The sequence below is a fragment of the Astatotilapia calliptera genome, chromosome 15, assembly GCF_964374335.1.
Source record: "Astatotilapia calliptera chromosome 15, fAstCal68.1, whole genome shotgun sequence".
In the NCBI taxonomy this organism is placed as follows: domain Eukaryota; kingdom Metazoa; phylum Chordata; class Actinopteri; order Cichliformes; family Cichlidae; genus Astatotilapia; species Astatotilapia calliptera.
The window spans coordinates 5,329,689-5,357,643 of record NC_137436.1 but is presented as its reverse complement, the minus strand read 5'-3'; the positions used below and the strand labels follow the sequence as shown (position 1 = coordinate 5,357,643).

At 38.9% G+C, this 27,955-nt stretch overlaps 1 protein-coding gene across 1 annotated transcript in view; it reads left to right on the top strand.

Moving 5' to 3' along the window:
- LOC113037404 (MAM domain-containing glycosylphosphatidylinositol anchor protein 2) overlaps window positions 1-27,955 on the top strand; it is a 190,602-nt gene that overhangs the window by 12,813 nt on the left and 149,834 nt on the right. The window lies entirely within an intron of this gene.

The window sequence follows — 27,955 nt, the reverse complement described above, 5'->3', positions numbered from 1 at the left end:
CTACCAATTATCAAAGTTGCTGTCTGCACTGCTGCAGCCTGTAGTTACAGTCATATGATAAATAAGATTTTCACAGGACTCTGTTCTTTTCGGGGGTTCTGTAGGAGTTTTGCTGCTCTCCTTGGGTTTGTTGCCCTGTTGTATTGCCCATTCTGGGCTATACTTTAGCTGTTGGACAGATGGCCTAAAATTTGACTCTAAAATAATTTGGTATACAGAGGAGTTGTTGGTCAACTCAGTGACTATAATGTGCCCAGGTTCTGTGGCTGCAAAGCAGACCTAAATGACAGCTCCTGCATCACTGTGGGTGTTAAGAGTTTGTGCTAATATGCTGTTTGGTTTTAGCCAAACGTAGTGCTGTCCATTTTGTCCAAAGAACTTAGTTCCATAAGATCTGTGATTTGTTCAGATTCAGCTTTGTAAACCTAAGCCGTGCTGCCATGTTCTTTTAGAGAGAATAGGCTTTCTCTTGTCAGGCCTTCCAAACAACCCATACTTGTTCAGTCTTTTTCTAATTGTGCTGTCACGAACTTTAACATTTAACATGCTAACTGAGGCTAACTGAGGCCTGTAGAGTCTAAGATATAGCTCTTTGACTTTTTGGAGCATTGCAGATTATGTCTTGAGGTGACAGTATATTTGCCACTGCTGGAAAGATTGTGGGTTTGTGTTAGCGCATACCTGAATGCTCCAGACTAGCAAACTGGCAAGACGTCAGCTTTTATAGAGGACCTCACACTCACTGATGATCAGGTAATCAAGTACATTTGCTTAACAACACCTGACTGCTTAATTTTGCTCTGGACTGCATAGAAACCTTTTTTCACACGACTGTATATTTCTGATGAGGTGATCATACTGGGCACAGGGTAACAGACTCTGATGTACATGCATATTTGACACTGATCTCTTAAAATGTTAGCAGTTATGGCGAATTCCTGTTTCACAGAGATCAACATACAGAATGTCATGCATATATGAAACCGTGAGAATCAGTTGAATTCAGAGCCAAACAGAGTTTTCCCAGTCTTAAGAAATACCAACCTCACTTGCCCAAATATCTGAATAGAGAGAGACAGTTGGTAGTCCTTTTTACTTGTCTTTCATGTCAGTTAGATGTGTTTAATCTTAAGCTGACTGAAGCCTAAAGGAAGCCTCCTCAAATGCCATGTTCACAGCTTAAGCTGACCTCCTGGCCTTATTTTCATCATTTCTGCTTCTCCCAGATTCCCTCCATTGCTATTTCCCTTGTTTACAATAATATTACTCCCTTTTTATTCAGCGTACTTCCTAAGAATAAGAAACGGTCTTGTTCGAGCTTTCTAGCGCCTCTTCAGCCATGTGATTACCATGCGACGGTTGCTAAAATATATGTTGGAGCACAGTTTATATCTGTCTGTCTTTTGGTTGTAATCAAAGGTCTCTCCGCAAAGCAGAAAAGCTTCCCTCAACAGCGTTTTTTTTTTCTTTCTGATGCTAACAGCCAGACTCACCGTGGATTTTATCCTCCAAGCTCAACTGGGGGTTAGCTTGATTGTGTGAAATTGCAGATCAATAGTCGATTTGATTGTTTAGGGACTGCTGTGTCAGTCCCAAGTTCTTCAAGAAGAACATCAGTATTTTAGTGATTTATTCTAAAAAATAGTAAACATAGATTCCCAGCTGATTTTGACCACAGACATTCGATATCCATATTACCTGCAGGATTGAAATAAATGTTAATGCGTGCCTCTTTTTGTTATGTTGTAGGTGTATTAATCAAACGCATCTAGTGTATTTCCCTGTGGTGACACAGGTGACTTAACACTACACAGATATCAGAGATTTATCAGCTTCACTAAAGGAGAAGTGGTGCTCTAGGCCATTTCATCATGTTATTAAACGAAATGACTAATCTTGTATAATTAAAAATATACTACAAAATCAATTTTATTGGATGGTCGGGTGGAATATGATTTCCCTCTTGCCTTCGGGACCCTGTTTTAAAGTAAAAGGAAATATTAAAATCATTAACTAGTGTAGGTAGATGTAATAAAACATATACTGAATTCTTTCATTCCAGGATGTTGTGATTTAAATGAGTTGAGTTTTGCTGGTTTCTGTGCTCGGTGTGCTGATGTGGAACCATGTAGTTATTAAGTTTGTTGTTAAGTTTGTAGTTAAGTTTGTTGATGTGGATATTAAACAGCTAGAAATCCCTGCTTCTGCCACAAGAACCGAAGACTTCAAAACAGCTTATAAATACGCCAATAAACCTCAACATATTAGTGGATGTGCGGCTCCTCTTGGCTCATCAGAGGAGTCCATGCAAATCTGGTAATAGAGTCTCTGAATGCATTAGTAATGCTCTCCAAAGAGGTGGGACCTGGGTGGTGTTTCCATATTGCTATCCATATTTATATCATAAGCCACATATCAACACATGCTGATAATATTCATGAATTCTGTAGCTAGTGATCCAGCTGAAGCAGAATAGCAAAATGTGGCTGCCCCCCCTCTGCGGTGAGTGCCTCCTGTAGTGGGTGTCTTACATGTTGATGTATGTGTGGGTGCACGCGTGCACTTTTGTGAATGTGTGTGTCTGTTGTTGTGTGCGTTCCCCGTGGATTTCTATGATGCTACCGAGGTAATTGGATGTGTGACGCCCACCAAAAATCCCCTTTAGCCCTGGGCAAGCGCTCTTTCAATCCCAGCATGCCTCTGTGGAAAGCACAACCCAAAGGAAGGCTTATTCTTTCAACTGGCAAACATCAAATGGTTCCCTGTTCTCTCCATCACAGGCTCTGTCTCTCTGCTCTGCTGTAGCGTTAGGGGAAAGCCCATTAACATGTAATGACAAGACCGTACACATGCGTGGCAGTCGTAGAGGAACACAGAGTTGAGGATGCACACTGTGCTCACCACAATTTTCCTCGTTAATAAACGTTGATTTTTTTTTTTAGTGACAGCTGTTAGGAAGATTGGGGAAATTATTGTTCACTTGTGGAGCAGATACAGCTTTAGGGCAGAAGCTCGAAAGTATGAGGGGAAGTTAAACTGTCCCTGATGGGTGGAGATGTGCCTAAGCCATGGAAGACCATCAGAATTTAATTAAGGCAGTTTAGCTGCTGTAGTTTGAACTTTGATTATGTAAGGAATGATTAATACATCAATAATAGCTTCTAAACAAGCAGCAGAATGAGGATTTAAGTTATTTGCAGTATTGTGTTGTAATACTGGATACTCCTGTGGAGATGCGCTGCTGTGTTTGCGGCACAGACATGGCACGTTCAGTTCTTACAGCTGGTATATTTAAGGATTGCAGCTACAGTTATTTTCATCCAGGGTCAGGAAGTGAAACTGCATAGGCATCATTAGTGTTTTTAATGCTTCTTTATGCACCCCTTCATTATCTTCTTTCTCTTCTTCTCTCCTGATACCACGTTTTCTTCATCAAAACTGGCAAAGATGATCTTCAGGCAAAGCCTCACAAAAGTTGTCATATGGATTTTTGAATGCATCGGTTGTCGCAGCCACTTGAATTCTGCGGCAGAGCTGCCAAAAAGGAAATGAGGTCACATCTTAGCAACGCTTTGATCTGTCAAAGCCAAAGTATATGGAGTTGGAGCCTCATTTGGAGCAAGCACAAAAAGGAATTAAAAAGTAGAGCGTTTTGCATGATAGCTGTTAGTATTTTTTCACTGACTGATTCTTCTGTCTGATAATACTGTGGGAGATGTCATCCATGACCGCCAAATATGATTTTAGAGTTTTAAAAATGTCACAAAATTAATCAAGTGAATTTTAGATTGTTTAGAATGTAAACAGGAAGTGAGGTCATGCCTCGGAAATTCACAAAAAGGCCAAATTCGGTGTAAAAAAAGTGTAATTTGACCCTTCAACAAGTAACATAACTCTAAAGGAGTCATTTTTTACTTTTTTTCAGTTTGAATCCAAAAATGGCAAAGATGCATTGTTCTTCTTTTTAAATCCAGCATATTATTCATAGTTGAGAATGAATGACTGCCTTCTAGAGGATGCCATAAACTGCATTTGCAAAAGCAGAAAGATTAAGAAGCTGAAAAACGATCAATAAGGAAAGACAAACGCTACTGATGCCTACACAGCTTTGCCGCTTAGCCCCGAATTAATTACTAAACAGTTTTTGATAAACTTCTTCGACTAATTGAGATTTAGGTGATGTTCATCTTCTGCTCCAGTTGTCATTGATTTCATTACAAAGTAGTCTGGACTTCTCAACATTCAAATTTACAAGGCTTTCTTTCCCTTTGTGGTTATTAATGTTAATCCCCTGTGTAATACACAATGTGTGACGTTTCTTTAGTGTAGCAGAGCTAGTTTTTTAACCTGAAGGTTGATTAATAATGCATGACAAAGAGGGGGTCATAATAGGGTTGCTTACTCAGGAGGATTCCTTGTTTAGGAAATTAGATTTTAACTGCAGGTGAATATTAATCCTTACAGTAATTCTCCTCATTAGATCAAGCACACATATGAGCATGCTAAAAAGAAAGCGCAAACTCTTTAAAGTCTACAGTTTTACAAATCAGAGCATAAAAAAAGTAAATACTACCTCAGATGAACAACAACACGTGTCATATAACAGAATGTCACTATTTATTTAATAAAAACTAAACCAAAATACAGAATCAGTGAGGTCCTGCTAACTTAATGTGCTTGATTAACTGATCGTCATTACGTTGGAGTCCCTGTGCTGGTCTGATGTGCTTTAACTCGGTGAAAACGAGGAAAGACATCAGCAATGATCTTAGAGAAGCAACTGTTGCAATGCTATTTGCAAACAATATGAAGTCTAGCATGAAGTCTACAGTAAGAAGATTAAATATATTCAAGACAGTTGCCAAGCTTACTGGGAGTCGACATCCAAACAAATTTACCCCAAGGTCAGACTGTGTAATGCTCAGAGACACGGCAAAAAACCTTGAGAGCTACATCTCTGATGCTACAGCATGTAAAATGTCAAAGTTCATGACAGCACAATTAGAAAGAACTGAACAAGTATAGTTTGTTTGAAAGGGTTTCCAGCTTAATAACACCACAATGATGTGAGAGACTGATAACATCATACTGAAAATGATTTCTTCTTATTGCTGCTAAAGGTGCTCATTAAATAAATCGCAGCACTGTGTTAAACGTCACATGTTGTTGTTTACATTTAAATTTAGGTTATATTTAAAATTAATCTTAAAACTTTCTCATGACCAGATGACATTATGTCCTGATAACTTAAATCTAAAAGAACTTAAAGAGGCTGTATTGTTCTCAACTGGTCACACGTGCACAAACATGATGGCGTGATGGTGCACGTCCTGTTAAAACTGTTAAAATCTCTCCAGCTGGCAGTGTCGGACACTTGTCTGTGAATATGTACATTTGTGTGTGTGCCTGTGTAAATGTCGTCCATGGACATTTGTATGTGTTAGCCTCTGCAAGCTCTCTTATTCCAGCAGTCGGGCCTCCTGCTGATTCACACACTGTAATGGGCAGAAAGAGAGAGAGAAGGGAGAGGATCCTTCTTTTCTTTCCTTCCTCTGTTGTTTATCTATTTTGATTCATCTCGGGATATTTCCGTGACCTTGTTTTAGAAATTGCGTAATAGGCTGCTGGAGGTTTGGGCAGAGGGCAAGGGGTGTGGAGGCAGCGGCGGCTTGAGGCTGGACACTGATCTAAACTGTGATGACAGCTTAGGCTTTTTCTCTCTCACCTCCTCCATACTCTTGAGGGGAGGTGAGAGTGTGGCGACAGAAAGAAACCTTAAAGACATCAGGGGATTTTTGTCATTGCCCCAAACACAGTTTACTAAGGAAGATGTTAGTGAACAAAAGAGCACTCTGAACCGTGCGCTTCACTCACACTTAAATGGAAAGAATCACACTTGCACGGCTGGCTTTCTGCTCCTTTATGTTTCACTCCCATGCTCTCTCTCTCTTTCTCTCTCACACACACACACATATGCACGCTCATTCAGGGAAAACAAGAGGGAGAAGGCCTATGACTCATTTATTTCACCATTAAGTGGCTTGTTGTACATGTTACAAGGTTATTTGCCGCAGCCGAAGTGGGAGTAAGCCACGATGATAACGTCATTAAAACGCCAAGAGGGGAACAGCTGTGGGAATTGCTCACTGGCTTGTCTGATGACATAATATGCTAAAACTCAATAAATTATGGCATAAAATTGCATGGTCACACACAGTCCAGTTGCAGCTGTGAGTACTGCAAAGATCTTCTCGAGGAAGCTGAAATAGGGTTCGATTTTTAAATGAACCGATTCAATTAGGAGCGGGCGATATAGAGAAAAACTTCCATCATTGTGTACATGTGATTAATGGAAGACTTAAAGCAAGTTTGCTTGTGTTGATTCTAGTGAAGCAAATATCTGAAAAGTCACAAAAGTGATGAACAAATTATATACAAATCCAATACTGCTGCAAAGCAAAATGATCCTCGCTGATTGGAGAAAATGCTTACAATGGTCTAACACACATAAATAATAAGAGCTAGCCATGCGAAATATATATATTGATATATAACAGTTTTATTTCCAATATATGTCTTTTCTTATTGCAGACTAAGTGCAGCGTTTGTCACTGACACGTTCAGAGAGAAGACAAAATAACATCATCTACTGCAGTGCCGTTGAATACCCCTATAGCATATGGTGCTGTTTGATTCTCTTAATGTTGCTTGTCAGTTACTGTCAAATTAATGCATCGTGTTATTGCGTAGTATTGCATTGCTGTATTTTAACTGTGTTCATGCTGTTCATCTACTCGGAGCACATTCTGTTCATAAGGTCCAGACTCTAATTATTTAGACTTTTACACATATCGCCTTTCACTTGACGTCCTGTGCTTTAGCACATTTAATTTAAAATAAAATTATGAGTTCTGGATTAAAGTACCAGCTTTAATTTGATTAGGTTTTTATTGTGCTGCTATTATGTATAGAGAAAAAAAAATACCCTCTCATTTGGGAACACTGTATCTTTATTTAGGCCTTCAGTAAAGACGCAGGGACTACAGTTTTGTGTGATGTGCTGATACAGATTTTGGCAGATTATCACTGAGACCATATACAGTGCTTAACAAATTTAGTGGACAACTCGTCTTCAAAGCAAGAACACACAAAGATTTTAGAAATTTGTCAAAAACTTGTTTGAAACTAAAAGTTATATTTTTAAACTCCAATTTTAAACTCGACACTGAAAGGCTGAAAATAATCAAGCGTAACATTCAACCATTAAAACAAATTTTTCTGTTCATGAATGCAAGTAGATAATTATAATTTGACATTTTAATTTAAAAAAAGTAATGAGAATACTATTTTTTGTAGAACATTAAACTGATTTGATGGTCTGATTTGCTCTGTTATCACAAATGCTTTCCCTCATGGTTTGGCAAATTTTGTGTCTTCACTGACAGCGAGGAGCTTCCACACTAACAGCGCGTTACGGCATGTGGCCGTGAGTGCATGCACAATTGTTTGTATTCACTGCTCTGCGTGTGCTGGACATGCATGAAATGGACTGGCTTGTCATGTGCTGATAGATTGCAAGGCAAGTCCAGAAAGCTGATATTAGCCAGAGCCAGTGTTCATCAGTGCATCTTCCTACTGTAGAGGGCTGCAACAAACCTGTTCCCTGTGCAAGTTAGGATTGTGGCCTTGACTCACAGCCACTGGCACAGTTACCCCATCACTGAACCTCTGCTTTGCTTGATCCATTACTGAGCTGTGATACCTCTGACTGGTGAAGTGTTTGAGATGAGATCCACCACACTCCATTAAGCAGTTTCTGCTCAAAGGGGGGTAAAGTAAATCAGGTTTACTGCAGTATATTCTTTTTCCGGCTTCATTGAATACATGTAGAATACTGCCTCTGTCCGTGGTAATAGCACAGTTTTATGGAAGGTTGCGTCTGAGTCTAATGTTTGCAAATAGATTTTGGCCTTGTAAACCAGGCTGCCACAGTGCAAAGCCAATGCCTTTGCCAGAAATCTTTAACATACTATTATACTCTCTGTTTTGTCCCTTGCATTTTTATTCTATTGCTGTTCTCCTCAGTTATGCAGTGCCCCCCAGATATATTGGCACTCTTGATAATAGCTAAACTCCAAATGGCGTATAAAGATAAAGAGGGAATAAGGATAGGGTCCATATTCTCGTTTTGAAACAGTAATTGCTGATATTCTGTAGACAAAAGGCCATGGTTATGAATGTTGCACCCCGATGCTTATTGAAGTCAGAGTAACACCCATCAAATTCAAAAAGATCAAGCTTCTGTGATAATATGCTAAATGTTCTTTGCAGCATTTGAATAGATTTACCCCAGATGTGCATTCATTTGACATTGATATTTTTATTTTATTTTATTTTTTCAGGATGAATCCTCCTTACATAGACTGTTAATAGTTCTTTTTTTAGATTTATGTTGACTCTTAATGTAATACGTTGGTGCACTTACATCATCAGCTGACATTACTGTACTGTTAATTCAATTCAATTCAATTCAATTTTATTTATATAGCGCCAAATCACAACAGCAGTCACCTCAAGGCGCTTTATATTGTACAGTAGATCGGCACAGGATACAGAGGAAAACCCAGCAATCATATGACCCCCTATGAGGAGGCACTTTGGCAGTGGGAAGAAAAAACTCCATTTTAACAGGAAGAAACCTCCAGCAGAACCAGGCTCAGGGAGGGGCGGGGCCATCTGCTGCTCCGGTTGGGGTGAGAGAAGGAAGAGAAGATGAAAGACATGCTGTGGAAGAGAGACAGAGATCAATAACAGTAGAGCAGTATGTCATGGCATGCTACTGCATGGCCACTGTGTGACATAAAAAAATTGACTGACATTATGTTTGTCAGTCTATTTAATAATGGATCATCTTTTATATTTTATGGTGGGTTTCTTTGGAGCCAGCTCCTCTTAGACAGAATAACTGGTTGCCAGCCTCCAACATGAAAATAAAGCATAGGGACATTTAAGGTTATTCCGCTGGTATTGGTATAATCCAGCACTGCTCTCCTTATTTGTTGGCTTCACTGCGGGGGTGCAGATTCTTTAAAGAAAATCATTTTCTGAGGGGTAAAAGGGCACATGGGGCTCACTTAAGAGCAACCCGCTTTGTTCTTTTGCTTGTTTGCCATCTTATAGTACACAAATGGGGACAGATGAAAAGACAGCAGAGTGGGGATTTTTTAATAAGGGGATTTTTTGTGGCTACACGTGATTGTCAGCAGTAGATGGATAAACCCAAGTAAAAGATTCTCTTGGCAAATTGCCCTGGTAACATTATACGGCCACTGAATTTCCATATGTAAAGATAAGAAAAAAGTCTCTGTGTTTATCTTCCTTGGTGGTATTAAGAATACGGGCTTAATTCCTCCTCTATCATTTCTATCTGTTTCCTCCTGTTTATTATCCAAAAACCAAGGTGCACGGTGTAAGCGGTGGCTCCTTTGACTGGGATTCTAAGAGAAAGTATTAGCAAGCGTGGAGAGGAGAGAATGCTCAGCAGGAGGAAGATTAAATTATCTTCTTTGAAGGTGTGCTGGCACTTTCAGAGACAGAGGCCATTATTAATATGCAGTGACACATGCATACATCGAAAATGATCCTGGACGCTTCGTCGTGGATCATAAAATTCCCCAAGGTGCCTTTCGCTCATCGCATACTGAGAGCCGCCACCACAGCTTTTATGAATCATAGCGATTCTGCCAGGATATATGGAAGGAGGGCAGAAAAAGAGGGAAAATGGCTCTTGTGTTTTATTAGATTGCCCAGGCAAAATTATATTAGTTTTGAGCAGTTTGACTCCGTGGCAGACCGTTATTCCTCTCCATCCGTGGGTGACAGGAAGGCCAGTGAACAGATTGTTGGGGTTTGCATGGCTTGCAAGAAGGTTAAATGGGTCACGTAAGCCGCTGTCAGTCTGGGCCGTGGTGATCTCATTTTGTGATTTGTTGCTGCTGTCTAAAGTTGAACTTTTATCTCAGCCACTGTTTTCTAAAACGAACTGTATACTGTATATTGCTTTAGATGGCTGTTTGAAAGTGTGGAATCTTTAGTTACTCTCATCAATTAAAGGTAGCCGCTTGTTCAACCACCACAATGTCATCTCTTAGCTTCATGATTTCCCCGTAGAGGCATCTATATCTCCTTTACCACTTTTTCAATTCTCAATTTATTCATTAGTTACTTAATTCCATTTAATATGTTACGCCCACAGCATGCTCATTGTGCAGCGTGATGGAAGCATCAACAACTTCAACCAGAGGGTTACACATATCCATGGAACAAATGGGCATCGACTGTGTAATTGGAATTTCAGCCCTTTTTATTTCCTAGCTCTGCCGTTGCCTGGTAGACAGCCCAAATGAGCCATCATCCATGATTGATTTTCATATTTCAGGGATGCCTACCGTCACTAAGCACTAACTATTAGAGAAGCTCTGCCATCCCTATGGCATGGAGTGGGCCGTTAAGTACAGAGTAGGAAACAGTTTGGCTTAAGCGCTCTCAAGCTTAATGTGTAATGTACGCGCAAACAGGGACACATTTAGTTCTGCGCATGGCGATGAACTATAATGCACGAGGCAATAAAAGCCATTATGATCCGCAATCCGAGCTGACTTTCAAATTATCCTGTTGGAAGTTTTCGATTAAAGGTGGCAGCTTTGGGTGATTCACGGGGTAAAAGGGTACGTCTGAGTTAAGCTGACACAGTTGCACTTGAAGTCCGTTTTATGTCGCAGTGTTTTGCTTCGTGATTGCTCACTGTAGAGTAAGTAACAATGTGAGGGTTTTTTTGTTAATAGGAAGCAAAGTTGTAATTTGGCTCATTAATGTGATTTAATTTCACCTCAGTTACTCCAATTTTTTTACTACATTTGGGAGCCATTATGAATCATTACGTTGGTTAGTCGGCTGGGCTTTCAGACCCCTAGATTTAAGATATCAGCAGCACATGCCTGCAGTAATTGATGAGGCAGAATTTTGTCTTGCAGGGGTGGTGGGAGTTTTCCTTTTCTCTTGGTTGGACTCTTTTGAATGGCAAGCCCGCTATCACTGACACAAAATAATTATTGTCTGTCTTATGAAGCTGGTTTCTGGATGAAGCAGCTATGGCTTGGGAATTGACACGACATTATTTGTCACCTTTCCAGAGCTTCTGCTTTTCATTTTGTATTTATTTATTGATAAATGACTCGGTTCTTGGGTATCCTGTCTCAGTGGACCCATTCAAATACTTTGTTTGATGGATTGTGGCAGATAACGCAGCCATCTCATTCAGATTATTCAAATGGGATTGGGTGATATCCAAGTACTTGACTGGGCATCTGATAATTCAGTTCTTGCAATGAATCTGCAGTGAAAGCCTCGTTGTTAATATTATATATTGTTACTCTAACATACGCCCCATTCATCTAAAAGCAGGAAGCCATTTTGAAGGCATATTGATAAAGCTAAATAATTAAAAATCTGTCTTGCCATCTGGCATGCCTGGTATCGGCTAGATGTTCAGCCTTGCCTTTGACGTACACCACGAAACACCAGACCTTCCTTTTGAACCTTTAGTCTTTACGACTGGACATTGATTTACTCCCTCTGTGTTTTCTGGATGAATGATCAGGGCAAAGGCACTTATCTCACTTACTGTGTGAAATGGAGTGTAACCAAAAATGTGATTCTGTATGGCATATAGACTCACAAAATGTGCCCGCACATACCAGGGCGTGTGTGTGTAGACAAAGATTTAGAGCAACAGGGCGACATGGCACAATCAGGCACAGTTTACTGTGCGTGAAATGAACAAAACAGACACATGCTCCTCCCTTGCAGTGGGTGTAGTGTTTTTTTTCCCAGTTTGCTCACGGCTAACATGTAATGGCTCTGTGTATCCTCCAAACTACAGCGTTTGTTCCTCCTTATAAGAACACAGTCGTTTCCCCCCCTAAATCTGTGTTCAGGTATTTTACAAGATAAAAGATTCAAAATACGGGTTTCTGATAAATTTGAAAAAGAATCTATTATTATCATGAAATGTGAAATAGATGCTTTGTTGATATTTTACATATAAAAAAATACAACAGATGTAACCACGTTGGTAGATATGCCCCCCAACTTGCAGATCACAAGTCTTTACATATAAAGATACATTTGCTACATCATGACACATAAAATATTTAAATGGAATATTTTGTAAAGGGTCACGGTTGGGTTGAACTGACCAAAACTTTCCACTGCTGAGGTTTCAAATCAGAGGTCCAAGTGGGATTTGGGAGGCGTGGGAACCCTAAGATCAAGCGTGAGCATGTTGAAAATAATTACTCAGAAAAAAGTTCTAATATTTTTTGTTAGCTCCAGTGGATGTTTCCTTGTGCACAGACTGTAAATGGACCGATACTTACCAAGCATTTTTCCACACTAACAGAACACACAAAGCACTCTTTTAAACTACAAGTCTCATTCAGTAACTCATACACATTAGTACAAGCACTTTCCTCTATACCTAAGCACCTTGTCTAACATTCTCACACACACACTGACACTTCGATGGATGCATCAGGGGCAACTCTGAGTTCAGTATTTTGTCCAAGGATGCTTCGAGCTGCAGACTAAACGAGCCGGGAAGCAAACCACCGATTGGTAGATGACCTACTCTGCCTCCTGAGCCACAGCTGTGATCGCCTGACCTGTGCTGTAACTCTGATATTCACTCTTCTTTGAGGATTTATCCAGCTGAATTCAGCAAGAATTGAATTCATTGCCATTCACTGGCTGATTTTCAGCTGATAGACATAAAAACCCAGTCTAAAAGGTAGAATTCAGTGAATAAATCTGCATCATCACCTTAGATATAGATTCTCTACCATCCATCTTAACAATAACAAAACAAAAATAAAGTGCATCACTGCAAACTTCATGGTAATACTGCAAACTAATCAGTTTACCCTGCAGTAGTTTTTTTTGTAAGACATTTAACAAAGACAGAGAAAATCAGACATTACATATAAGGTTTAAATTTCCCATTTATCAAATCTCACTTTCAGAGCAGCCTCTCATCTTCATTTCCATCTTTTTTCTTTTTTTGCTCTATCTGGGAAATACAGGGGTACATTTAGCTCACAGACACTGTAAGCTGCTATTACATTTAGTTACTCATCAGTTAAGGGCGCTGGAATTCTTTTCCAGTCCACTTAAACCTCTCTAGCAAGTTACAATTCTGTATTTTCAAACTCCAGAGAAAGGCTGAGGGGTCATTTTGTTGTCATCTTTAAAAAATTGAGAAGGCTTTCTCTAAAACATAAACCACAACTTTTCATGGAGGTCCTACTAAATTTGTACCTGCTGAATTAGACATGTACCGTGTCTAGCGTACCTGGCCGTGTACCACTTCTTATACCAGAACGCGTGAACACTCACATTAATCCACATTTCAGGGCAATATAAATGAAGTGTCCCATGTGTATGTGGGTGTGTTGATATGTAGTGCCTGTTGTGCCTGACCTTTAACCTGAGGAGATGTGAAATATTCATCCCTTTCCAGCTTCAGGCTACTCTCTTCCTGCAGCCCTGTAGGCTCCTGCCATGCCCTCGGGGGGGCAAGGTCCTGTATTATAAATGCAAGATTAGAGGTCACTGACAGCGAATCAGAATGCCGTTTTGCCAGCAGGGACCCTGAGGCTTTGCTTTAATGAAAACTCTGTTATATTCGGAGGCCACAAGCTCCTGTTTATAAGTAGAGTTTGCGGATGGTGTAGAGATCAAAAAACTATATATATATTTATATATATCTTTTATATTATTAATGATTACCAAGAATAACTAGTTCTTTTGCAACATGACTCACATGACATCGCTTTTGGGGGTTTTTTTTGGTAATAAAGGTGACATTTTTTCAAAAATCCACGAACGCATGCCTTTAATAAACCAGCGGATGTAATATGGCACTAATGTAATTCAGAGGTATCTTATTGTTTCATTTCAGTGATTTAGATCCTCCATAAGGTCTTTGCCAAAAACAAAATGTAATTGCTAACGATATGAATCATTTTCAGGGTGTGATCTGATGTCCCCATGAGGCCCGCTGTCATTTGTAATACAAAAAGTTCCAGACTTGCCAAATGCAATAAGGGTACCATTTTTACATTTATTGAATTTTTCATCTGTAATAACCCTTATATGTCTTTTTGCGCCTCCCACTAGATTAATGTGAAAAGTGAAGAACACAAAGAGCAATTTGGATCAGAGCTGTCTTAGAGTAACTAAAGTGCACAAAAGAGAGAGGGAAATCTATCATATGAACATTTAAGTCTGACAGTTCCAAAGAAAACTCCCAATCCTCTAAAGGTTTATACTAAATTACAAATGATGTAATGTTACAATAAGTACAGGAGAGCCAAATTTGAATTCCATCGGTTTCGTTTGACTTGTACAGTCAGTCAACATTAACAGTTTCGTCTGCTATAATCCGTCTTTGACTAAACGCCTTGTGAGACCTTTTCCTAGAAGTGAAACAGCAGGATGAATGATCGCCATGATCACTGGTCTTTTTCTTCTTTTTCTTCCCGGACTGATCGGGCCACTAAAGCTCTGCTTGCCATTTGGTGGCTCCTCAGCTGGAGAACTGAGGGTCCTGGCTGCCGAGGAGACATTACAGGTCGCTCCGCTTTGACAGGTATCTATAGATGCCATTGACTTTAAATTAAAACGGGGTGTGAGGTAATCAATCATAAGAGTGCACTTTGGACAAAGCTACAGTGTGATGCATGGGCTTCCCCTGCCAGACTTCAGGACAGTGCACTGCGATCAGAGCTAAATTACCCCAGCGACCTGCGCTCCTTCTCCTCTCTCCCGCTGTCCTCCCTTTCAGCACGCTGCCAAACCCTCCCATTTTACACTCCATGGAGCACCACTGTTTTTTATTACCTTACTACACCTCTGGCACAACCACTTCAAAAATGTTGCAGTTTTTACTTTGGAGTATGTTAGAACTAGAAGTGTAGTGCATGTTGGAGTGGAAGTTTATGTCTGTGCCCCAGTAAATTAAAAACCTCCACACCAGCATAGTTCGCATTCAAATCAAAAAGGCAGTCACAAGGTCATCCTTTAACATCAGCACCTTGACATAACGGGTTATGTAATAGTGAGATGAGTCTTACTCCCAGCTCCATCAGATATGGGTAAACACTGGGTAGCCAACAAGGGTGCCAGGAAAACTTGTGTGTATTTCTTTAGCTCCAGGGGTATCTGACAAAACAGCAGTAATTGGACGCCCTGGGATGAAAACATGTTTGTAGAAAATCTACAGATGACCTACAACTGATAAGACTTCTTTTTGTGTTCTCATGTTTCATCTTTTTCTTGCATAATGTCAGATAGTGAGGCAACTGCTCTGAAAATTCCAATCATTTGCATGTTCAGCGAAGTTTCTGATCTAAGTTTACCATTTTTAAATTGCTGAACGTGAAATCATCTTGCTTTCTGGATCTATTTTTACCTTTTCTTTTTAGAGGGTTACTTTACAACAACATCCTGCACCTATGAGGGATATTCTGATTGTTTTTACAGCACTGTGCAAAAGTCTGCGACACCTCTCAATTCTTTATAGTTTGCTAGGAACATGTGGAATAGTTGAAGCAATTTATTGACATCTGTCAAAGATATGTAGAAATATAGGACATAAGGCAAAAACAGAGCTTGTACAATTGTAACGAGCTTGGAAGTCAAACTTTGGTGTGACCACCTTTCTTATTTCTTTAAGTAGTTTTCGGGAACACTTCTCCAGGTTTCTTGAAGGACACTCAAAGCTCTTCTTTGGATGTTGACTGCCTTTTGTTCTGTTTTCTGTCAAGATGATCCCACACTGCTTTAATAATGTCCAGGTCTGGCCTCTGGGGAGTCCAGTCCATGACTGATATTGTTCCACTATGTGTTTTTCTATCCAGGTATGCTTTTACTGCATTAACAGTGTTATACTGATAAATAAAGCTGTTGCCAATGAGTAGCTTTCTAGATGGTATTGCATGGTGGATACAAACTTACAGACTTTTTGGTTCATAATGCCATCAGTTTAATGCATGGCCAAACCATGACAAAGCCTCTGTTGTGGACACTCACTGTTATTCACTGTACCTCTGTAGGTGCATCTCTCAGGTCCTGTGTCAGGTCTTTACTGGATTTTTTCATTTCCTAAAGACATGACTTTCAGATACTGTTCATCTGCTGTTTTTTTGGTTTTTTTAGTCATGTCAATTCTTCTTTTTTCCCGCACTTGTCCAGTTTCCTCAAAGTTGTTAAGGACATGCTGCACACTGTGCCGAGATATGCCAAGGTTCTAGCTAAGATGGCTTTGAAAATCACCTTGTTGATGCAAAAATTCAATTTTTATTATGTTTGGCATTTTTTGTTGATTCAACTAAAGAAATGGGAACAAATGATGTGTTTTTTTTGACAGGCTGCAAGTAGCAAGGTGCCAATTTAACAAAAATCTAAATGGGTTCTTTTCTAAGTTATCTGCTATGTGAAGACACAACATTAGTTAATCTCTTGAGTTAGCTGCCGTTTAATGCCCAAATGTTCGAGAGGACAGAGTTAAGTGGCTTAACCAACAAAAGAAAATCTTCTAAAAATGAACTGGCTCTTTAGAATCAAGATATGAAAAAAAGAGGGGTGGCTCAAGACTTATCCCTAATACTGCACTCTGTAATATTAGTACTTTTTTGACATACAGGATTTCTTCCAATGTTGTTTGATGCTGTGCTTATACTTTCTGACTGACAAGACTGCACTCATGTCTTATGTAACTGACTGAGTGTGCCTTTGAATACTGACTGCTTAGGGTAAAAATGGCACAAAATATCTGTGGCTAAGCAGGAGGGGTTCTGAAATTCAAAATCATGGTTTATTTTATCTAAACATCATATAGCTTATAAGTTATGCAGTTTGCATCTATATAGGCAAATGTATGAAAACAGTGTAGTTTGGCTGCACTGCTTTCCCCCCTTCTCTTCAATTTCCCCATTTCTTAATTTCTCTTCCTAAAAAGTTTCACACTAGACAAGGTAACATTGCTCAATTTCATGGTCTAATGAGCTTCTCGTCACATGAGGTATGATACTGGCACACAACAGCATGTCAGCTTAGTTATGGGAAAGGGAAAAATATATATATTTTAGCTAGTTTCTTGTGCCAAATGGTGTGGAAGACTGCCCACGCTAAACAACTACTGAGAAAAATAAACTTTAAAGCTACTCAGAAAATTGTGCTTTTGTGCAGATATGGAAACTGAACCATGAGCTATGTTGAAAAGCTTTACATTTGAGAAAATGTGGAATATCTACATTGTTTCAGCTAACATCCTCGCTTTGAAAATCTCAGTGTATGCTCTTTTTACGGTGCCATTCTCACACGTCACTGTGCACACATATGCTAACTCTCACTGCCAGCAAAGCAAAAGCAAACACTCACGCAAATGATGAAAGGATTCATAATCAGAACTGGTGAACTGAAGAAAAAGCTAATGAGCATATGCACTGGTATAGTGCACCAGCACCATCTTCACTATTTTTCAGCACACGCTCCCTTGAAAAATAATCAACTGCAAACCCGCGTTATGTCTAAATGAAGCTAACATGATTGCCTGTCTCCTGAGATGAATACTTGTGCATTTTCTTAAACCCTGATGGTTGCTGGAAGAAGTACGCCTTCCTCAGTTCCCCTTTTCCTCCATTGTTTGTCAGCTTTAATAAACGGAGATTAGAAGGGCAAGCACACAGTAATATGTAAAACGATATGTTATTTCTTTTGCTTGGACATTTTAGCATTGGATCTAGATTTTTTTTAAACATACACCAGTGACCAGCAGTATACTCAGTCTTTATAAAAATCTACTTTTGACTGACAATGTTACCTCACAAACAATGATAGTACTAGACTTGATTATTGGTAAACAAGTTAAGTGCTTACATTACTCATTATATTACTGTATTACTTTCATTTGCAAACACTGACAGGTGCAGTAAATATTATTCATCATCTTGTTTAAAATGCAGTGTTCTGCTTAGAAACCTTTTTCCCACCACTGCACCTGTACTGCATTGGCAGATGTTTCAAATTAGATCAAATTCGATTTTGTATTTTTCCTGTTGGCAAAACGCTCATAACAGGCGACAGTGTTCTTTACATCACCGACTGAGACAAACTCAAAATAGGGTAAGGCTGCTTGATTTGTATGGCATATTGACTAAATTGGGGGAGTCGGAGTGCTTAGCAGAGTGAAATCAACAGATCAAAAAATATAGTAAAAGATAGGCTTACAAAAAATGCTCAATATTCAGATACTAATCAGCAGAGATGGGCAGTAACGCGTTACTGTAATCTGATTACTTTTTTCAAGTAACAAGTAAAGTAAGGGATTACTATTGCAAAAACGGTAATTAGATTACCATTACTTTCCCGTAGGAACGCTGCGTTACTGCGTTACTAAAACCGTGATTTTTTTGGGAGAATGTCTCACGACAGTGACGTAAGCGAGTGCGTCGTTAGTGACAACAGCTGTGTGCAGATCAACAATGGATCACATATCGATTGTGGGAGAGAGTATGAGCGTGCAGCGTTTAAAGCGTGGAAGTACTGACCTTACTTTGAGTTTGATTCCATAAAAAGTGACCAAAACATTAGCGTCCATCGTGCGTGGGAAGAAAACTTCTTTTTACAGCGAAAAAACCCCTAAACTTCCGAGCAAGCACCGAGTGCGCAACGACGTAATGGGAAACTCGCAGAAACTCGCGGATTCTTCAACTGACCGCGGCACACCTGCACCAGGGTAAACCTCCGCCTACCGCAGTCCTGCTTTACAGGTGAAAATAGAGCAACAGGACCGCTGAGTCTTTGACTTTATTTATGTTCTGCTGTGTTTTACTTGCATCTACTTGAAAGACTGAGTGTAAACACAAAAAATATTTTATTTTATGTGCTGGAATGTGTAGAAAATAGGTTTAAATGTTAAACTAATTTATTCAAGTCAGAGAATGTTGCATATAATTAAATGTTTGCTTGATGCATAAAGTTAAAAGATTAAAACTGATAAAACAAGTTAAAAAAAGAGACTTTTCCATTTGATTACATTTTGTATGATGGATTATGTAGAAAAAGTAGAATTGGGCTGAAAGATCTATCGCTTTATCACCTCTTCAGGTTGTAAATCGTGTTTTTAAAAAGTAACTAAGTAACTAAGTAATTAATTACTTTTGAAAATAAGTAATCAGTAAAGTAATGGGATTACTTTTTTGGGGAAGTAATCAGTAATTAGTTACTGATTACTTTTTTCAAGTAACTTGACCAACACTGCTAATCAGTATTACAAATCAGTATCCTATTAGATACTTGCTTCTAACAGTATCACATCCAATAACTTTGTGCAATACTTGCAGACAAGCAGGCACACAGCTTTTCAAAGGACTAGCATCTGAATTAGGTAAAGTTCACAACACTGGACAACGTTTTTATGAGGAATTTTGATAAAACAGCATTAAACACTTAAAAAATAGTGTTGTTGTTATTTATAATGTTGCACGTATTGTTTTAATCTTTTTTTTTTAAAGATATCTCTTATTTTTTGTCATTTTCCATGTGGGGATTGTGGGGATCACTATTAAATTGAAGATTCTTGAAAAAGTATCTTGGCAACCCCAAGGTATAAATAAAATATAGAAAATAATAAAGTACTTAAATCAGTTTAAAGTGAATAATATTTAAAATGTAATGACAATGCTTTCAGCATTGAAAGAATACCCTTGGCCATCATCCTTTATTTAGGTCTTGGCTGGTAGTCGATACCTGCAGTACATCAGTGTAATATAACCTGCAGGTGAAAATCAGAGTATTTCCTAGAATAGTGATAACTTTACTTTTGTAATACATTACACTATTAGTGGAGGGCCACCGTACTTGCACATTTCACCAAATAGAGATGTACACTTTTATGGTAAAGCAGGATGTGAATCAAGTTTGCTTTCAAATGCTGGAACCAAGTACCAGGCACTGTTCACACAGCAGGACAAAAACCTTATTTCCCCTGTCTGTGACAATGTTATTGCTTCAATTGCCTATAGTTCCCAAAAGCCCTGACTGGACAAAGAAACAGACAAGATGTTCTTAAAGGCCTCCCTCTCTACTCCACACTGTTTGACCTTTCTGCTGATTTAGCATGTCCGTGTGGACAGCGTGCTTTGCTCCAAGAAAGAGACATACATCGCCCGAGTGGACGTTCATGTGCTCTCCAACCCATTCATTCAACGAGAAGAAATTACATTTTCCAATTGTCTGCGGCGATATGATGGAAGTACATTGGGGGCAAAAGGATGTGTGGAGAAACACAATCAGCACAGCACAGAGCCCACAAACATACCATCAAAGTGAATTTCATAGAAATAACATTTTCAAAGCACAATCAGAAACTTTTGACCTTTTGTGCCAGGTTTTGGAGGTTTGGGAAGTCTGGGTGTGTGCGCTAGGAGTTTGATCCTTGCTTTGTTTGTCATCCTCGAAGTTTCACATTTTTCCCTGGGGGCACAACATGGCTGCATTAATTACAGCTTTAATTGGGAAATATACAAGTATACTAAGTTATAAATATCTTAAATGCGCAGCAAATCTCTGCAGGGACAATATGTCCTCCTAGGAACATTATGCTGTAAACAAAGAAAAAAGAAACATTTAGATAAAAAAAGGAACATAATTTCCCCATATTGTCTATATCTGGGAGCGCTAACATTCTTGAAGTATTCAACACTTACAAGACATAAATGTCGTACCTTTGGGAATTGGATTCTAGGCTTCTGGGGATTGCGTCGTAATTTTGTCATCTCATTATTGTCTATTTGCCAGTCTCATTTGATTTTTAGTCTGCACTGTAAAAATGTGCTATGATTAAAATATAGTTTGATTACAAATTATGATCCAATTTACTGGCTAAAAGGGATTTGGGATATGTAACCAAAAACTTAATTAGGAAAATTCCTCAAAAAAGTGGCAAAATGTAATTAACAGCTGTTGGACAATCGCAATTCAGCTGGAATTATTGGCAAGTCCACCAAGGACAAAAAGACTGGCGTCTAATTAGCTGAAATAGCAAGTCCTGTAGTCTTACCTGTGAAAGGAAGGGAAGTTCTGTTAAAATAACATGGAGCGAATGGCCTTGGAAGACTTCATGGGGATCGGAAGCTGTCACCTTCTCCACTGCTCACAATTTCAAATTCATAGTAATAGTAATAACTGCCACATATATGGGGCACAATTCAACATTGTTATTGTATAGCTATTGTAATAATTATACAATACAAACTTCCATCCTTTCAGTAACAAGGCTGGTTGGGTTTTGTGAGTGACATAGAAACTTTGGTGTATGTACTGTCTTTCCAAGTACAGCTGAGCTTCAGTACTGATTTCATTCAAAACTAACAAACTACCAAACAATATTGGCCAGGACACCTAGGCAGAATCTAAATTGTTCACAAATCATAAATGGAAAACAGACAGTGGCGCTGTCCTTGGTACTGAAGTAGTTCCTCTCAATACTACTGTAATACATTTGGAAGTTGTTAAGTTTCAAAATATGGTTTGCAATTGGGATAGAGTTCTAAAAATTGGCATTACTGATGCAAACTGTCTTCAGTACCTCAGAGAAGTCTTAAAGACACATGAAAAAGTGTATCACCCATGTGCGCACACTTTTTTTTCCAGTGGTTTCAGATTACTCAGCCTATCAACAAGCCAAAATATGCAGCAGTGCAGCAGCAAAGAGAGGGATGAAGAAGACTAGTAGCAACTAAATATGGCTATAAACAAATTGGCTTTACCGTGGAAAGAAATACCGTTAACACATTTGTGAGCACTCGAGAATGCATTCAGTGGATTACAGTGACTACTCCTGAATGTGTAAACATAGCTTTTGTTTGTTTGCAGGAAAATTAAACTGGCCACCTTTAAGAGGCACAATGTTCATTCCAAGAAGTGTGGCATGGTTGGATTTCCTCCTTTATGTCTGTGTGACCGTTCATTCATCCTGTATTGTATGCGGTCATATTGCGGTTACCTTTTACCTGATCCTACTCTATATGCAATTTGGCTGCCTAGTTCCTTTATGCATTGAGCTCCAGAATTTGAATAGTAGCAGAGTTCAAACTTGGAAAGCAGTGATATAAAATTTTAATTCATTCTTTATCAACGTGTTGGAGTGCAAGCTCGGCCTTGTGTTTTGTCCAAATAGCTTTTAAAACTGATAACGAGGTTGCATTGTTTAGCAGTATTTAGCTAATCTGTAGCAGATGGTGTGGATATTGCATTGCGACAGTGCTTTTTAACTCATGTTTCGGTGTTAGCAGCTGAGCAGTAAGCTGTTACACAGTGTTTCCTCTGGCGAAAGCCTAAAAAATTAATAATCAGCTGTTGCTGGATGGCGTGCTCTACATTTAATACGTTAAGATTTTAGAGATAGTTAAATTGAAAGGTGGCTTAATACAGTGGCATGACATCATGCCTGCTGCATTTGAGTGTTTTACTGAATGAAGCAACTCCCTTTGCTGCAGTTATTATGCGTCTAAACATAGAGGTAATATGGTCCCTAGGATGAGAGATCAGTAACTCCTTGTGAATAAACCTGTCAATCTCTCATGGCACAAGCTAGTTGTTGTATCGCTTCTTTGCTGTCTGTCTGTGGTCATCTCACTCGCCCCATTCACGTCTTTGATTACTGTCCCCACCACTCTATTGCCTTTGTTGCCCCCCCAATTCGTCACGTTATCTCCCACCCATCCTTTTTCTTCCTTAACTTTTCGCTCTCTTTCTCATTCTCCACGCTTCCCTTGCTCTCACTTTATCGTAACCCCTCCATCTCCTCCTCCTCCTTTGCCCCGGTCTCATCAGGCAAACACAGAGAGTGATGCGCAAGCACCATCCCTCACATCTCCAATGAGTACCTTGTTATCATCTTGTCCCCACAGCGGCTTTCTGTCTGGCTCCGTCTCAGCTTGGATTCCGTCACTAATGGGACCGCATCATTTTCGACAGCTGCAATTCGTCAGTGTTGACAAACAAAGATGCGGTGCAGCTATGCGAACACAGCTCAAAGGGATTGTAGACTAATGCCTCAGTCTGATTTACACATTTACAAAGGGTATTTTTTTAAAAACAACATTCCTCTTTTTCCACATGACCTGTAAAGATCATATGCATTTATATTGCCTGTACTTTTTTAATTAAAGTAATGTCAGCCATGATCTCTGTGCCAGAGAAAATAATGCATGAAATATTAATTAGACCTCAGAGTGTAGTGGCATCAGACAGTTAGTCGTCAGTGTGCTCTATATGTATGAGCCTTAGATGTTTCAACGTGGCGCCTCAGGCTCTTCGCATCTGTTAAATAGGAGCTAAATGAAACTTCATGAAAGCCTAAACAATAGCACACGTTAGAGTTTGCCTCCATCTCTCAGCCCACTAATCGTCTCCACTGGGCCCTGCAGGGCAACAAGAAAGACTCTCAGACTTTGTATGCCAGTTGACCGCATCTCTAACTAAATGTACTTGTTTTTGTGAGTGTTGCTTTCATCTCTCTCTTATGTTCCAAAATCAAATCCACTGCACAAACAACAGTCTCTGTTTTTTCTGTTTGTTTGTTTCAGCTATTTAATTATGTTTGAAAAAAAGAAAAGCTACTCAAGGTTATTTTGTAAGATCAATGCATAGCCTGTATTAAAGTTCACATTTGTTTTCAGATATTTTAAAACACAATGCAGCAATACTAGCTACAATTTAAATTTAGCTGAGATTCCTTTCACCAGAGTGGCTATAAAGAAATCCCTCTCTAATGTGAATTTGTATTCAAGTGAGAAAATGTTCAAAAATCTTTGGTTTCTGCCATTTTTTTTATAACGAGGAGCACTTTTTTCTATGACACCTATCAATCTATGACTTGTGTCTATGTAACACACATCAGAAGTAACGACACTCTTTAAAGGAGCCTGAATTTAAGTGCATGCCAATACTACAGGATTGTTTGGTCTGTGATTTTTAGGTGATTGCTTGGCCACATTGTGTCATATTATATCATGACATCATAATATATTATAACATGATGTTATATTAAAGTGATAGAATGCTTTTATAAGGTGCTTTAGGGGCATAAACTCTACAAATGGACAATTTTGGTAGGTGGCTATGAGGTAACCAAATGATGATATAATATATCATGCCTAATTCATGTTTTATGGATATGAATTTGATGTTATTGTTATGAAATTAAAATGATACAATGATTTTTAAAATGTGATACAGATAAGAACCTTCAGGGACCCAGGATGTATCTGTGTGCCAAGTTTGATTTGCTTAGATTGGAAGAGTTTGCAGACAAAGAGACAGAGATTTTATATGCAGTTGTGTCTTTTGATCCAGTTTGTCTCAAAGATGAAGAGTTTATCTATATTTTATTATTCTTGCCATTAGATGTCAATTTGTATGTTATCTCTTAGATTGGATCTGCTGGAGAAAGGGATCTCCTCATGGTCATTATGGAAAGAGGGTTTGCTGTAGAGAAACCACAGATTTTTTCAACATATCTAAGGACATCTGAATATAGTTTTTGGACAGACTTGCACAAATTGAAACCCAGAGTGCAAAATCCCTTTCTCTCCTCCAGACAGGTCGAAAGCCTGACTTGTTGAAAATTTTTGAACATTTTAAAATAGCCTTAAAGGTCAGACTGGCCAGGATGGTAGCACGAGTCAGAGCAAACATTTTAATTTCCTGTTGGTGGACATTAGGCAGCTCATGCAGCGAACTGAGGAGAGCTGTGTGCTGAGGCTTATCGTGTTTGAAGAGAGGCAGGTACACTGATCTGTGTTAATAATGTGGTGGTAAGAGCCATTCATCCAGCCAGCGGTTATGGCCTGCCAGTGTATTACCAGTGACATCACAGATCAGGCTGCATTTGGCTCCGCTTGGCCTGCTCTTATTAGAATAGACATCCTGCAGGAGACCCTGCTGGTCACATACACACTGCCCTTTATAGTATGGTCAAAGAGCATCAGTGAAAGCCTTACAGACAATTCTTTGTAGCTGTTATCAGATAACAGTCAGTATAACTAAATGTTTGGTATGTAGATTAGGCTTGCTTCAAATGGCTGTCTCTGGTAGCATAAAAACCAAGAGGGAAATGTGCGAACAGTCTAAGGAAAGATAGAAATATTCCCTTCGATATGTTTTGATTTATGCTTCGCAGTTGAGAAAGCTCCCTCTCATTTTCATTGAATGTTTTGATTGAATGATTTTTAACCACACTGTATTTTGGCCTGTTTATGCTTTAGTCATGGGATCGTGGGCTCATCTGTAATCTTATTTTAGTCAGGCATTGCAGGAAAATTTTAATTTATAGCTGGCTGGAAAAAAAATCTCTGAGTTTCTTGGAGTCTGAACAGAGCCAGCATGTTAAATATTTCAATAAACAAGTAGATTTTTAATATTTTATGGGCAGAACGATTGATATGAACTGAAACTGCTTTATGAAACATTAAAGGACCTGTGTCCATCTCAAGTATTCAGATTTGCATGGCTTTCTCAGAGCACTGCCAGTGCCATGGCCTTCTTTAGCTGCATTTAAGCCAGGACGCTGGAGAAATACATGCAGCGCTCTTGTGATTGTTAGCGCATTCATACATCATGGGAGGAGAAGAATTTGCTTAACAGGAATCTGTTCTCTCTCCCAGGCATTCTCCTTCTTTATCTCACTCCAAAACTCCTCTGATATGCGTTTCTCGCCCAACGCTGCTCTCTTTCACTGGGGTGAATACAGAAGAATAACACTGCATAAAATTTCAAAGGGTGAACAAAACACATCCAAAAGCGTGGGATGTGGCCAAGTGGAAAAAAAAATTCTCTGCAGGGTTAGGGAGTAGAAGGAGAGGGGTTTATCTTGTGTACTACCACATCTGTGCCTTTCCACAGAGAGTCAGCTTGTGAATTTTGGCTTGCTGCGTGTACTGCAGTACTGATTCACTCAGATAAAACAAGGTCTTCGCAAATGTGCAAATCCCAAACTTAATTACTATGAACCAAAATGGAAATGAACTCAATTATGAAGATATTGCCACATATTTACCTGTCAGTCTTTTTTGTATCTAATTAAATTCATTTCTTTGTTTTTTGCCACTGTTTCCCTACTTTATTTCCTTAGTAAATGGCACTAAAAATATGAGAAGATACACTCAGGGAAAAAAATTAAGTTATTTTGTTAACAGAATTTTATTGCACATACAAAGTTGTTTGTAAATTAATGTAAATATTTATTTTCATTTACAAAGTTATCTTTGTTGATACATTCAAGATAATTTGACCTGCAGTCTTTTATTACTGGTGTACTACTCATGATGATTAGTGAAAAATATACTTTGGAGGGCTCCCCAAATATTATTATGTTGTTGACTAGTTGCAGCAGTCATTATTTTATTTTTATTTTATTTTATTTTTTTTTTACTTTTCATCAACCTGAGAAAAATGACAACATATTGAGCTGAGATTCTCTCCTGAGAATATTCTACTGGACTCCACATGCTCTTATTTTGAAATTCTAGTCACCCTTGCTTTCCTCTTGCTTTTTTTTACTCTGGAGATTTGGTGGATAATCTGCATAACACATATTAAATTGTGTTTGTTTATAAATAATCAATATTCATATGTATCATGTTGAAAAAACAATCTTGATATTTGTAAATTAAAAAAATTACACTTATTAATCATGTAAATTCCCTGCACCTGTCATAGACATCCGCATGACGTCCAAAAAAATTACCCAGTCAAAAGTGAAAATGTTGACCATCATATTGATGTCCAAATTGTGGACCTAGTCTGGATGTTTCATAGAATTGGTCGTGGACCCACGGACCCAATATAGAGATGATCTGCATGTTTATCTGACCTCCAATGTTTAGTGGGATTGGACAGTCAGCTGTTTTTGTCACTCCGTCATTTATTTGTCACACACTAAGCAATTAACTTATTTGCAAATGAGCAGCTTGTGAACAGTACTGTTTAGTTTGGACACTGCTACCTCCACAAACTGAAACAGAGTCTGTGGAAAATAATGGCGTGTCAGTCTGTGGCCTCAGTTTGAAATACTTGCCTAAAGTTGATTCAACCTGCAACCTTGCTTCTTTTGTGTGAAAAAGGATAATGCATGATTATGGCCAAAATGGTTATAATGAATAATAAAAGTTCATAGCAAGGTACTCAACAGCTGGGAGATCCCTCTCTGGTTCGCTTCTGTGCTATATTTTGCATATAATGCAGGTAATTTTACTTTGAAAAAATATCACAAGGGGATAGCATAGGGTTTTTTCCTGTTTTTTCCTGAAGCCTTCATTACTCAACATTTTTAATGGAAATATATCTTTGGCCAAATGGTGATTTTGGTCCATCTCTGTGAGCTGGTCTGATATGCTGAGGTGCTGTGCAGGCTTAGTTTTATCGACGTCTGAGTTGATGCTGGAGGACTGACGTTATCAAACACTTGACTGTGTTTCTTGGCCTTTGTGCATTCGTCATATTGCTGTTAGCGATGGTAAGGAACATCATCATCAGGTGGTGTGGGACTGCTTTTGCATTTTGTTTCATAAGTGAAATTTATGATTGAGATTAAAATGTGATTATTGTACAGCCCTATTGTGAAGCATATGTTCGTTTTGGCTGTCATTGCTAAGTGAGCCAGGTTCGTTATTTTTTCTTTTTTCATTTGTGGCCTGGGGCTGTGGTATTATACATGCTCACACTGAGTTAACTGTGACACATTGAACAGAACAGAATCAAAAAATGTATATTTATGAGTTACACCTGTGTTAGTGGGAGTAAACTGTTAATATCTTATAGCAGATGCCGT